Consider the following 10,504-nt stretch of genomic DNA (forward strand, 5'->3'; position numbering starts at 1 on the left):
GGGATAGGCATTCCTAGGTCTTGTTTCGCTGTGCTGTCATGACAATTTTAATTCCACACCTTTCATGGAATGAATTACTGACTCCTCTAGAAGTAAGTGAAAGCCTCTGAATTTGGTCATTTCACTGTTATATGTAACAAGGTGTCTTGGGTTGTTTTGTAAAATGAATGTGTCTACCTATAAGAGAATTCATGGTCATTTCATTTTCTGGCAATAACGGCTGACTATCTCCTTGATCAGAGGACACAGGCTAACCCGAATGTGACAAAAAAATTTTGCTATCTTTCCCTGAGAGCTTGTATGGTTTTCTTTGTGGGGTTGTCTGAAGGTCTCTATTCTTCAAAGTTCTTTTCGGGAAAAGTAATAAAAATGAACACTACCTAGTTGAAACAGTGAAGGGACTTCGGAGTATCCCCTGGGTGCTGAAAAGAGCAGGTCAACATCACCCTGAGGAGGACAGGAGCCAGGACCCTCAGGAGCTTGGCAGTGGGAGTGGGCTGCCCTTCTCTCCGAATGCTGGCCTTAATGTGACTTTGTCTCTGATTTCAGGTCCCGGTGTTTCATTCCTGATACCAGTTCCTGGGAAAGAAAATGGGGTTCCTCCAGCTTTGGTTAGGTGTTCTCTTGAGGACCTATGAGCGGTGGCTGGGGTCGGGGAGAATCACATGGCTGCCCAGTGCTCCCAGGTGTGCACAGATTCCTAGCAGGGTGGAAGCCTGGTGACAGGGGAACCCCTTAAGAGTTGTCTGTTGTACTCAGCTAGTCTTTGTGTGCAGGAAAAACAATTTGCTATTTGAAATCGCAGCAGCCTGTAGCCACTTCTGAATCCTAAGGAAGTCTCAGAATTCCTCTTTGGAATAGATGAGTTGTTTGACTGTGAATGAAAGATAAACACCAGGGAAATACTTGGAAAGTGTAGGAATGAGGAAAAAAAAATCTAAACTGACTTTATCAACAAAACAAGAATTTGGAGGTTGCCGGGGACTGGACTGGGAAAAGAAGCTCAGCTGTAGCGAGAAAGCCAAGAATGTACATGGCGAGTGCAGTGAGCTGAGGAAGTGGGCATAGTTAGGGGTATTTACAGTATGAGCATCTTTAAAAAAAACATTCAAACTTTTTTTTTTTTCAATGTTAAAACGGGAACCACTCAGACTGTGTCCTCTCCCTCTTACTTTCCCAGAGGAAGAGAAAAACAATCCTCAATGCCAAATGGCACCTGCAGCGAAGAAACACCAAGAGCTGGCCTGGCTCTCAGGGGAGAACCCTGTGCCTCCTCCTGGTTTCCGGTGCTCTTCAGCAGTCCCCAACCTTTTTGGCACCAGGGACTGTTTTCGTGGAAGACAATTTTTCTACAGGTTGGGTTGAGGGGCTGGTTTCAGGATGAAACTGTTCCACCTCAGATCATGAGGCATTCGATTCTCATAAGGAACGTGCAACCTAGATCCCTGGCATGCACCATTAACAACACACTTCATGCCCTTCTGAGAATCTAATGGCGCAGCTGATCTGACAGGAGGCAGAGCTCAGGTGGTAATGCTGGCTCACCTGCTGCTCACCTCCTGCTGTGTGGCCCGGTTCCTAACAAGCCATGGACCTGTACTGGTCAGCTGCCCAGGGACTGGGGACTGCTGCTCTACACTTTCAGAGAAACTTCTCTAGGAATGGACTATAGAAATGATCCCTGAAAGTAGAGTCTCGGTATGGGCATCTTATATCCAGTTTTTAATTTAGCTTGCTGGACACTGCAACATAGTCCTGTCCCTTCCCAGAATGTAGTAAAAGTCTGACCTCTACCCAGTCTTCAGTTTGTTGGTATTTCATGTGGGGAAGGAAGTGATGGTTGGACTCATGTGAAGTATACAATGAAAGGATCCCTCAACCCAGCAAATGGAGCTCAAAATAACTTGAAGCCAGAATCAAGTAAGAGAATATAATATTTGTAAATAGAAGTGCTCTTCTCTCTCTTTCTAAAGAATTTCAAGTGAAATTGGGAGGGGCAGAAAATTTCCTCTGGGAGTAGGGAAGGGAATGGTGTAGGAGTTTAGACTACACTTGTTTGCATTTTAAAAGAGAGGCAACTCCAGCTGAGTTTTGGGATAGAAGAATAAGAACAATATATATGTTGAAACAGTACAAATGTGGTAATATGGAGAAATTTTTAGATTGTCCTTTAAAGATTTCACCTTGAACCTAAAGTCATTGTAGCTGCAATGGCATGCACCCTGTATGTATCATCAGAATGGGGCTGGGAGCTGGTAAAGCTTAAAAATGTGCACTTGTACCAGGAAAATGGTTCATTGTGAAGAATCTCAGCTCTTAGATTTCTAGAATTCCTCTGTTTCTACACTGCCACTGTCTTGGCAGCAGGAGGGACAGAGGTGGGATTCTCACTGGTCCTTGGGCTGCCATCCTTATGTGTCTGATATAAACTCAGAGAAGAAGCAAAATAGCCCTGTAGAAAATTGAACTTAGTAAGTGGTCTGAAAAAAATGTGGCTCGTGAGCTTTCAATTTTTCATTCTAAGGAAGACATTGATGAAATTCTAGGTGCCATTTCTGAAGTGCCAAGAGGACCAGGGTAGTTCCTCCAGGGTAATGAGCTCTTTTTATTGATGTCTTCATTTATTCACTCATTCTTTTATCAGGGGTATATTTAATACATAAAATGCTTTAGAAAGATGCTGGGTACTGAGTGCATAAAAAGGCAGACATTTAAATAAGGTATTAAAATATTGAGGTAAATGCCAGTAGAAAGCTGTATAAAGTGCTCAAGGGAACACCAAGAACAGTCAAATAAAATAGTTATGCCTAAAATTGGGGACAGGATAAGATGGGAGAGAAGAAGATAATTTTGCCTATACTACACCCCACCTTTCTTTCTTACAACTCAGAAAATGTGTCTGTTTCTTACTGTTTCCAGGCCCTTCCATCATTCCTTTTAAGACACTTTTTGTTACAAGAATTTCATTGTAGATGATAGTTTATTGTTTTGTAATTCTTTTTTAGTATTAAGCTTTAGTGAACTGGCCTCAGGGCCCTGATCACTAGCCATAGCGTTGCCTCTATAGAGTTTTCAGTTTCAAATGAAACTTTAAAATAGAATTTGCTTTAAGTTGGAATTGTCTGTATGAAAACATTTTAAGTATGAATTCCTAGCCATTAGGATAAATTTCAAGAACAGGCCTATAGAAAGAAGTGTAACTGTAGTTATAAAAATAATACTGTTTCTACCACTAACTCGAAAAGCTCACAATACCAAATTCAGGCTATCTTACTACTGCTTTACTTCTCTGTATGTACCTTACACTAGAGAAATTCAACATTGTTGAGTGATTCATTAAACACTGGATTTCAAAGTCTACTCCTTTTCTCTCTGAACTGGTGAACTTTTGTTTGGGCGTAACCGCGAGTCTGTTGTTTTTTTGATGCACATCTCAAATGTAAACAGTAAATTCTACATTGTGGTTTTAGGCTAGTTTTGTAGCAAGAAAGTAGTCTGACTCAAGCTACTTGTGGTGGATACTGGGATGTGCCACACACATCCCCCGTGTTGGACTGAGAGTCATGTTCCCCTAGCTGCTGGGAGTGTTGGCTGCCCACGATTCAAGCTGAGTCCCTCCACAGGACCTGCCCTCAGCAGAAGGGAGCTGCATCATTCAAGACTGCATCTCCTCCATCTCTTAGCTGTTTGATATGGAGGTAAAAATGTCTAGCTACTTTGCTTCTATTTGGGACAACTCTGAGGGGATATCTGTAGCAGAGAACCATGCATTATTCCATAATAACTCCTGGCATTCTACTGGGCCTTTGTAGAGATGGAGTTTCTGAACCTGTGTCAGGGCGTCCTATTATGGGCTCGGTTTGGTCAGATCCACCAAGTCATTGCTGGACAAGATCAACAACAATTTGTCAAAAGATGGAAGCAGTACATTTTAGATATGTCATGAGCTGGTCCAGAAGGCACAGGTAAACTTAGAGCCCCATGTCAACATCACCACCCTTGCACTGGCATGAATTCCTCAGCTCACTCTTCTGGCCTGTGGAGGATCTTTTATGACCATCTAAGTGAAGAAGAAAAAGGCCTAACTTAGTTTATGGATAATCTGGCTTAGTACATGGATGCAAGCTGAGAGTAGCCTGCTGCTTCATTACCACACCATTCAGGTGAGGGTCCTATAATAGCAATAAAAGTAAATGTCCACAGTGGTCAACACTTGTGTGACACCTCCAGTAAAGATATATCTAGATTCCTGGGTAATGGTGAATGGCTTGTGATTTAAGCAGGTGCTGCAAGGAAGAAAGACTGGAAAATCAGGAACAAAGGAGATTTGAGTATGTGGAAGTAGGCACAAAGTATAAAGATCTTTGTGTCTCTGTGAATGCCCACTAGAGAACATCCACTATGAAAGAGACAGTAACCACCAAGTAGAATGGCCTGCCAGTCGATGTCAGCCAGCCTCTGTCATTCTTTACTCCACAGAAGGCACAATAGAATAGCCATGTGTTACAGGGGTGAAGGATATGCCTGGGCCCCAAAGCATGGGCTGCCACTCACAGAGGTTGATCTAGATACTGTTGCTGCTCAATGTCCAATACGTCAGCCACAGAAATAAACACTGAGACCCTAGTATAGCTCGCTCTCTCCCTCTCTCCCTCTCTCCCTCTCTCCCTCTCTCCCTCTCTCTCTCTCTCTCTCTCTTTTTTTTTTTTTTTTTTTTTGAGATGGAGTTTTACTCCTGTTCCCCAGGCTGGAGTGCAATGGCGTGATCTTGGTTCCTTGCAACCTCTGCCTCCGGGGTTCAAGCGATTCTCTTGCCTCAGCCTCCCAAGTATCTGGGATTACAGGCACATGCCACCACACCCAGCTAATTTTTGTGTTTTTAGTAGAGACGGGGTTTCACCATGTTGGCCAGGCTGCTCTCAAACTCCTGACCTCAAGTGATCTGCCCTCCTCGGCCTCCCAAAGTGCTGGGATTACAGGTGTGAGCCATTGTGCCCAGCCGCCTCTCTTTAGGAGAACAATAAACCACTTTTTGGCAGCTCGATTACATTGAACTCTTTCCAACATGTAAGAGACAACTGTTCATCTTAACTGGAAATTATGAGATGACACACGTTCTTTTTTAATTTTTTTTTTTTTTGAGATGACACATATTCTAAATATGGATTTGCTTTTTTCCTTTTCTTGTTTGCAGGGCCTCACTGTCTGAGGGCTTATACAATGTTTGATCTACCAACATGGTGCTCTGTATCATATCACTTGAGACCTAAGGACCCACTTTATGGTAAAGGAGGAAGACAGTGGGTGCATGACCACAGGACGCAATTGTCCTTTAACATACCATGCCACATAGAATATCCTGCCCAACAGAGTGATGGAATGGACTTCGAAGCTCATCTCAGGTGCCAGCTTGAAGATGAAACCCTTCGAGGAGAAGGCCCAGTATATATTATATACCATAAGACAGTGAGTGATTTGTGAAGTAGAAATGGCCCTGTTTGTAATAACTTTCAGTGATCCGCTTGGATAGTTTGTACTTCCTGTTCCTGCAATTTTAGGTACTGAACATTTCCATCAGGAAATACAGAAAGAACTCCTTTGAACTTTCAGCTATGGATACCACCTAGTCACTTTGGATTTCCTGTGTTAACAGACCAGTAGACAAGGAGAGGAGTAGTGATATTGGCAAGAAAATTAACCTTGATCACTAAGATGAGGTAGAGTGGCAGCTACATGATAAGTGGTAGGGAAGAATCTATTTAACATTCAGATGATCCACCGTGGCATCTCTTGGTACTTTCCTGGTCAGTTTTAATGATAAATGTCCAAGTACAGCAACCACCTACTGAAAAGCACCTGGTGTGTAAGGGCTCAGATTCCTCAGGGATGAGGGTCTGGGTTGCCTCAAGAGGTAAGCTATTTTGGCCACATAGTTGTGAGGTGCATAGCAGATGAGGAAGAAGAGGAATACCAGTTAGAGTCTCAACACTAGCTGCAATGTTTGCTGGAATTTGTTCTTTTGTAAGTTTCTCCAGAAAAGATGACCAACTAAAAATCTGAAGGAGTTCTTCCTGTGTAGGCTGGTAGATGAGGGGAGTGTGTGGTGCACGTACTATATGATGCAAGCAGATCTAAATGGTACAAAGGATGGGCTTTAGTGGATGCTGTGGTGAGCTTTCCAGCTGTACCTTTCTGGACAGAAGCACTTATTCCCCAGCTGCAAGGACTATTGGCTGGTGATGGTTAATAGCTGAGCCTCTCTCTGGGAATTTTCCTTGCCAGTAGAAGTTCTCTAATCCAAGCCACTTCCCCTGTCTGGGGAAACTTTTGCCTAATGCTGGCCCACATAGGGCACATAAAGGCCTGGGCTCTGTTGCTTCCATTGCAGGCCATCCCTGAAGGGCTATCCCAGCTCCAGAGCTCCTCACAGGATGCCAGAGGCTTCTGATAAATAACTATGTTGCAGTTTGACTTCTTGCTCTGCCCAATCTTGCTTTCCCACATCTTTAGAGGTGTTGTTTCCCAGCACACTCTCCAATAAATTTCTTATACACAAGTCTCTGCTATATAACTCATTTCCCTGGGAAGCTGACCCTGGTCCAAGATGATTTAAAGAGTGCACACTAAGGGAATGCTGAATTCTCCAGATTCAGGAAGCCAGGGAATCATGGAAGAGCTTGGCCATGTGGAGCCTCCTTTTCAGAAGAGCTTGATCTTCATTTCAGGGATTTACCATTAATATGAATTAGCTGTGCTGTTTGAGACTGCTCCTGTCTGCCTTCCAAATGCTTCCTATGCTCCCAGATCAAATGGTGTAGAGATAAAATCTGATTGGTTCAGCTGATAACCATCCTTCTGTGTAGATGGATCCCTCCACTTTTTTCCATTGGACAATACCAGCTAATGGATGGCTTCTTTCAGGATACACAGTTACTGTTGGTCCTGTCAGTGAGGCCTGGGTGGAGTCATCCTCAGACATGAACTCTTTGCCTGAGGTCCCTTTGTAGAGCCCCCAGACATGGGGAACTCTGTGAAGACTGTTTAGTATATTTATCAACAAAGAACTTGAAAGCATTCTCTTCATGAAAACAGCAAACTTTTTTTTTTTTTCTAGGACATTCATATTTCTACTGCTGTGCTTTCTGGACTATCAGATTTTTGGACTGAAATATTTTGTTTGGATATCAGATCAAGTACTTATTGCATGATTTATTTAGAGCCCTTTTATGAAATCAGTATATATATACACCCAATTAGTGGGAGTGTTGTGATAAGTAAATAAATAATGGAAGTAATGTGCTGAGCACAATGCCTGGCATATAGTAAGCCCTCAACAAATCACAGGGGTGGTGGGTGACTGTAGTTTTTATTTTCATTACTTGCCATCCTTTAGTCTGGGAAACTTGTTTTCATTTTAATGATATTTCAGTAGTAAACCTCTGACACTTCTTTCAAGGAGAAAGATTTGCTTTGGAAACTCTCAGCCAGTTATTTCCATCTCTATGCTCTTAGGTTTGTAGTCAATGTTTTTCAATTTCTAGGGGTTAAATGAGGACACCAAAATATTGTTAGCATAGTATATAGTTCTAAGCCTTTTGGTTCTATTTGGTTAAGTGCTTTATGATCCATTTTATTTGTTAGTCTCAACACAGCCTTATGAAGTGCACGTTTATTCTTATTTTTACTCCATAGATGTTTTTTAATTAGCCTAAGCGAGTTCATGCAACCTTAAGAAGGTCAGTGGTGGTCCATAAATTCAATTCCTTCAAATCCTGGAATTTTACCTTGTCCTTTGGGCCTTGCTGTTTTTCCTGATTTCTGTGTTTTTGACATGGTTATAGATGTAAGCTATAGTTCAAAGGGAAACAAGCAAAGAAATCAATATGACTTTTTAATGAAAGAAGTTAAATCAAGAAAGACCCCATCAGCTCAGCATTAAATTAAGTAGATTTTTTAAAGTTTTAGTTTATGAATGTCAGTTTCTGAAATTTTCACACTTTTCTCTATTTTTCCTTTGCAAATTCATTAAATGTCAGACTACTAAAATAATTTACATTTTAAATATTTGACTTCTTATGATTTGACTTCTTACCAAAAAAGTTATGAAGTCTTTTTCTTGGCAGGTCCTTTTCTGCTGCTTTCAGAACAATGTGAAAATCTGCACTGTTCTCACCTTCTATCAAAGGAAATGAGAGAATTACAGAGGTAATGCATTTGGAAATGCTAATATTATATAATGCTATGCAATTTTGAAATCTTAAAATGAAGCTTTGGCTCTTCAGAAGCCCAAGAGAAGGGCTTTTGTGGAAGAGGATTTTGGAAGTGTGAGGCAAACTTTTGAAAGTCAAAGAGTTTAATGAAAAGGCAGCAGTCTTTGTCCTATCCCTTCATACCCCTAGTTTTGAGATACAGATGCAACTCTTTTCAACTGTTTTAACTGCGTATTTCTAAATAAGTAAATAATATTATTATTTTTAAACATCATCTAATGAAAGGGACTGTATTGACTTCTTGGAGATGCAGATTACTATCTTTTATGCTGTAGCAAATTATTCCAAAACTTAGAGGTTTGATACAACAACCATTTATTTTGTCATAGTTTCTCCAGGTCAGAAATGTGAGTGTAACTTAGCTGAATATCTCTAGCTCAAGATCGCCCATGAAATTGCAGTCAAGCATTGACTGGAGCTGTGATTTCATCTGAAGACTCATCTAAGAGAAGAAACACTTTCAAGCTCACACTTGGAAAAAGCAGGTTCCTTGCAGGCTGTTGGGCTGAGGGTTTTATGTCCTTGCTGGGTTTTGGCTGTGGAGGCCTCCCTCCATTCCTTACCATACAAGTCTCTCCATAAGGCAGCTTACGACATAGTGCTGGTTTTTCTCAGAATGAGCAACAGTGAGAGCAAGAGAGAGCAGAAAAGTTGAAGCCCCAGTTCTCAATCTTTCTCTTTTTCTTTTCTTTTTTTTTTGAGACAGAGTTTCGCTCTTGTTGCCCAGGCTGGAGCACAGTGGTGTGATCTCAGCTCAGTGCAACCTCTGCCTCCCAGGTTCAAGCAATTCTTCTGCCTCAGCCTCCTGAGTAGCTAGCATTACAGGCATGCACCACCAAGCCCACCTAATTTTTTTTTTTATTATTGTAGGGACGGGGTTTCACCATATTGGCCAGTCTGGTCTCGAACTCCTGACCTCAGGTGATCTGCCCGCCTTGGCCTCCCAAAGTGTTGGGATTGCAGGCATGAGCCAATGTGCCTGGCCGTCTTCAGTCTTTTTCTAACCTAACATTGTTCCATACCATTTGCCATATTCTGTCACAGTAAGTCCAGCCCACACTCAAATCAAGAGGATTAAACAAGGGCTTGAATTCCAGAAGGCGGACATTATTGGGAGCAATCTTAGAAGCTGCCTTCCGTAGTTCATCCTCTGGATCCCAGTAATTCATGTCCATCCCACATGCAAATACATCCGTTCTCAACTAGTATCTCCCAAAGTTTCATCTCGTAGCATCAGCTTAAATTCCAGAGTCTTAAGTCAGGTCCAAGTGTGGATGGGATTCACCAGGTACTGTTCCTTAAGTACAGCCCATATCCTTTCAATTTGTAGACCTGTGAAAGAGGCAAATTTCCTCTAGTTTCCACATCGCTTGTAAAATGGTGGAACAGATATAGGCTGGCTACCTGTTACAAATATTTCTTTTGAAAAAAAGGGAAAATCGGAAACATAAGACAGTCATTGCTTGTTGGGAATTGTAAACTCCAGCAAAACAAATGTTTAAAGATTAATTAGATCTCAAAGCCTGAACTATTATTCATAACATTTGGTCCTGCTCTCTGGGCTCTTGGTTTCACTTCTTTGTCTCCTTTCTTTTTCATAACATTTGGTCCTGCTCTCTGGGCTCTTGGTTTCACTTCTTTGTCTCCTTTCTTTTTCATAAAAGATACCATGTGTTTACATTTGAGTAGTTTTCTCTTCCTATCTGGGATTTTGACTGTGTTCCAAATACTGTCTGTTTTGTAGATTCTTCCCTTATCTCCTTATTCCTTGTGTCAACAGTTTCCTATTCAAAGTCTAAGCTAATGGGTCTGTTTGAAAAAGCCCAGGCTTCATTGACCTACTTACCAGGAAAGCTGGGGAAGTACTTAAATCTTTGCTTTCTTGAGTGGGATTCTGAGTTTTCTAAGACCCAAAAGATTGAGAATTTCCCCACACAGGGGTGGGATTTAGATATTGGTCAGTCAAAAGAATGAGAAATGTTCCTTATAGTCATCTTTTGAGCTTAAAAATGCATTTTCTTATATGTATATATCTTTGACGTGTACTATCTTTATAATCATACGTTATAATTATTTTTATTTAATTTATTTTTCTTCAGCTTATTTTAAGTTCTGGGGTACATGTGCAGGATGTGTGGGTTTGTTACCCAAATACTGTCTGTTAGGTAAACGTGTGTCATGGTGATTTGCTGCAGAGATCAACCTATCACCTAGGTATTAAGCCCAGCATCCAT

At 41.5% G+C, this 10,504-nt stretch overlaps 2 pseudogenes; both read right to left on the minus strand.

Moving 5' to 3' along the window:
- Positions 1-1,142: 1,142 nt before the first annotated feature.
- On the minus strand, positions 1,143-1,328 carry LOC129036024 (small nucleolar RNA U3; annotated as a pseudogene).
- Positions 1,329-1,610: 282 nt separating this feature from the next.
- Positions 1,611-1,697, minus strand: LOC129036025 (small nucleolar RNA U3; annotated as a pseudogene).
- Between the last annotated feature and the right edge of the window lie 8,807 nt (positions 1,698-10,504).

This window comes from Pongo pygmaeus, chromosome 3, assembly GCF_028885625.2.
Source record: "Pongo pygmaeus isolate AG05252 chromosome 3, NHGRI_mPonPyg2-v2.0_pri, whole genome shotgun sequence".
In the NCBI taxonomy this organism is placed as follows: domain Eukaryota; kingdom Metazoa; phylum Chordata; class Mammalia; order Primates; family Hominidae; genus Pongo; species Pongo pygmaeus.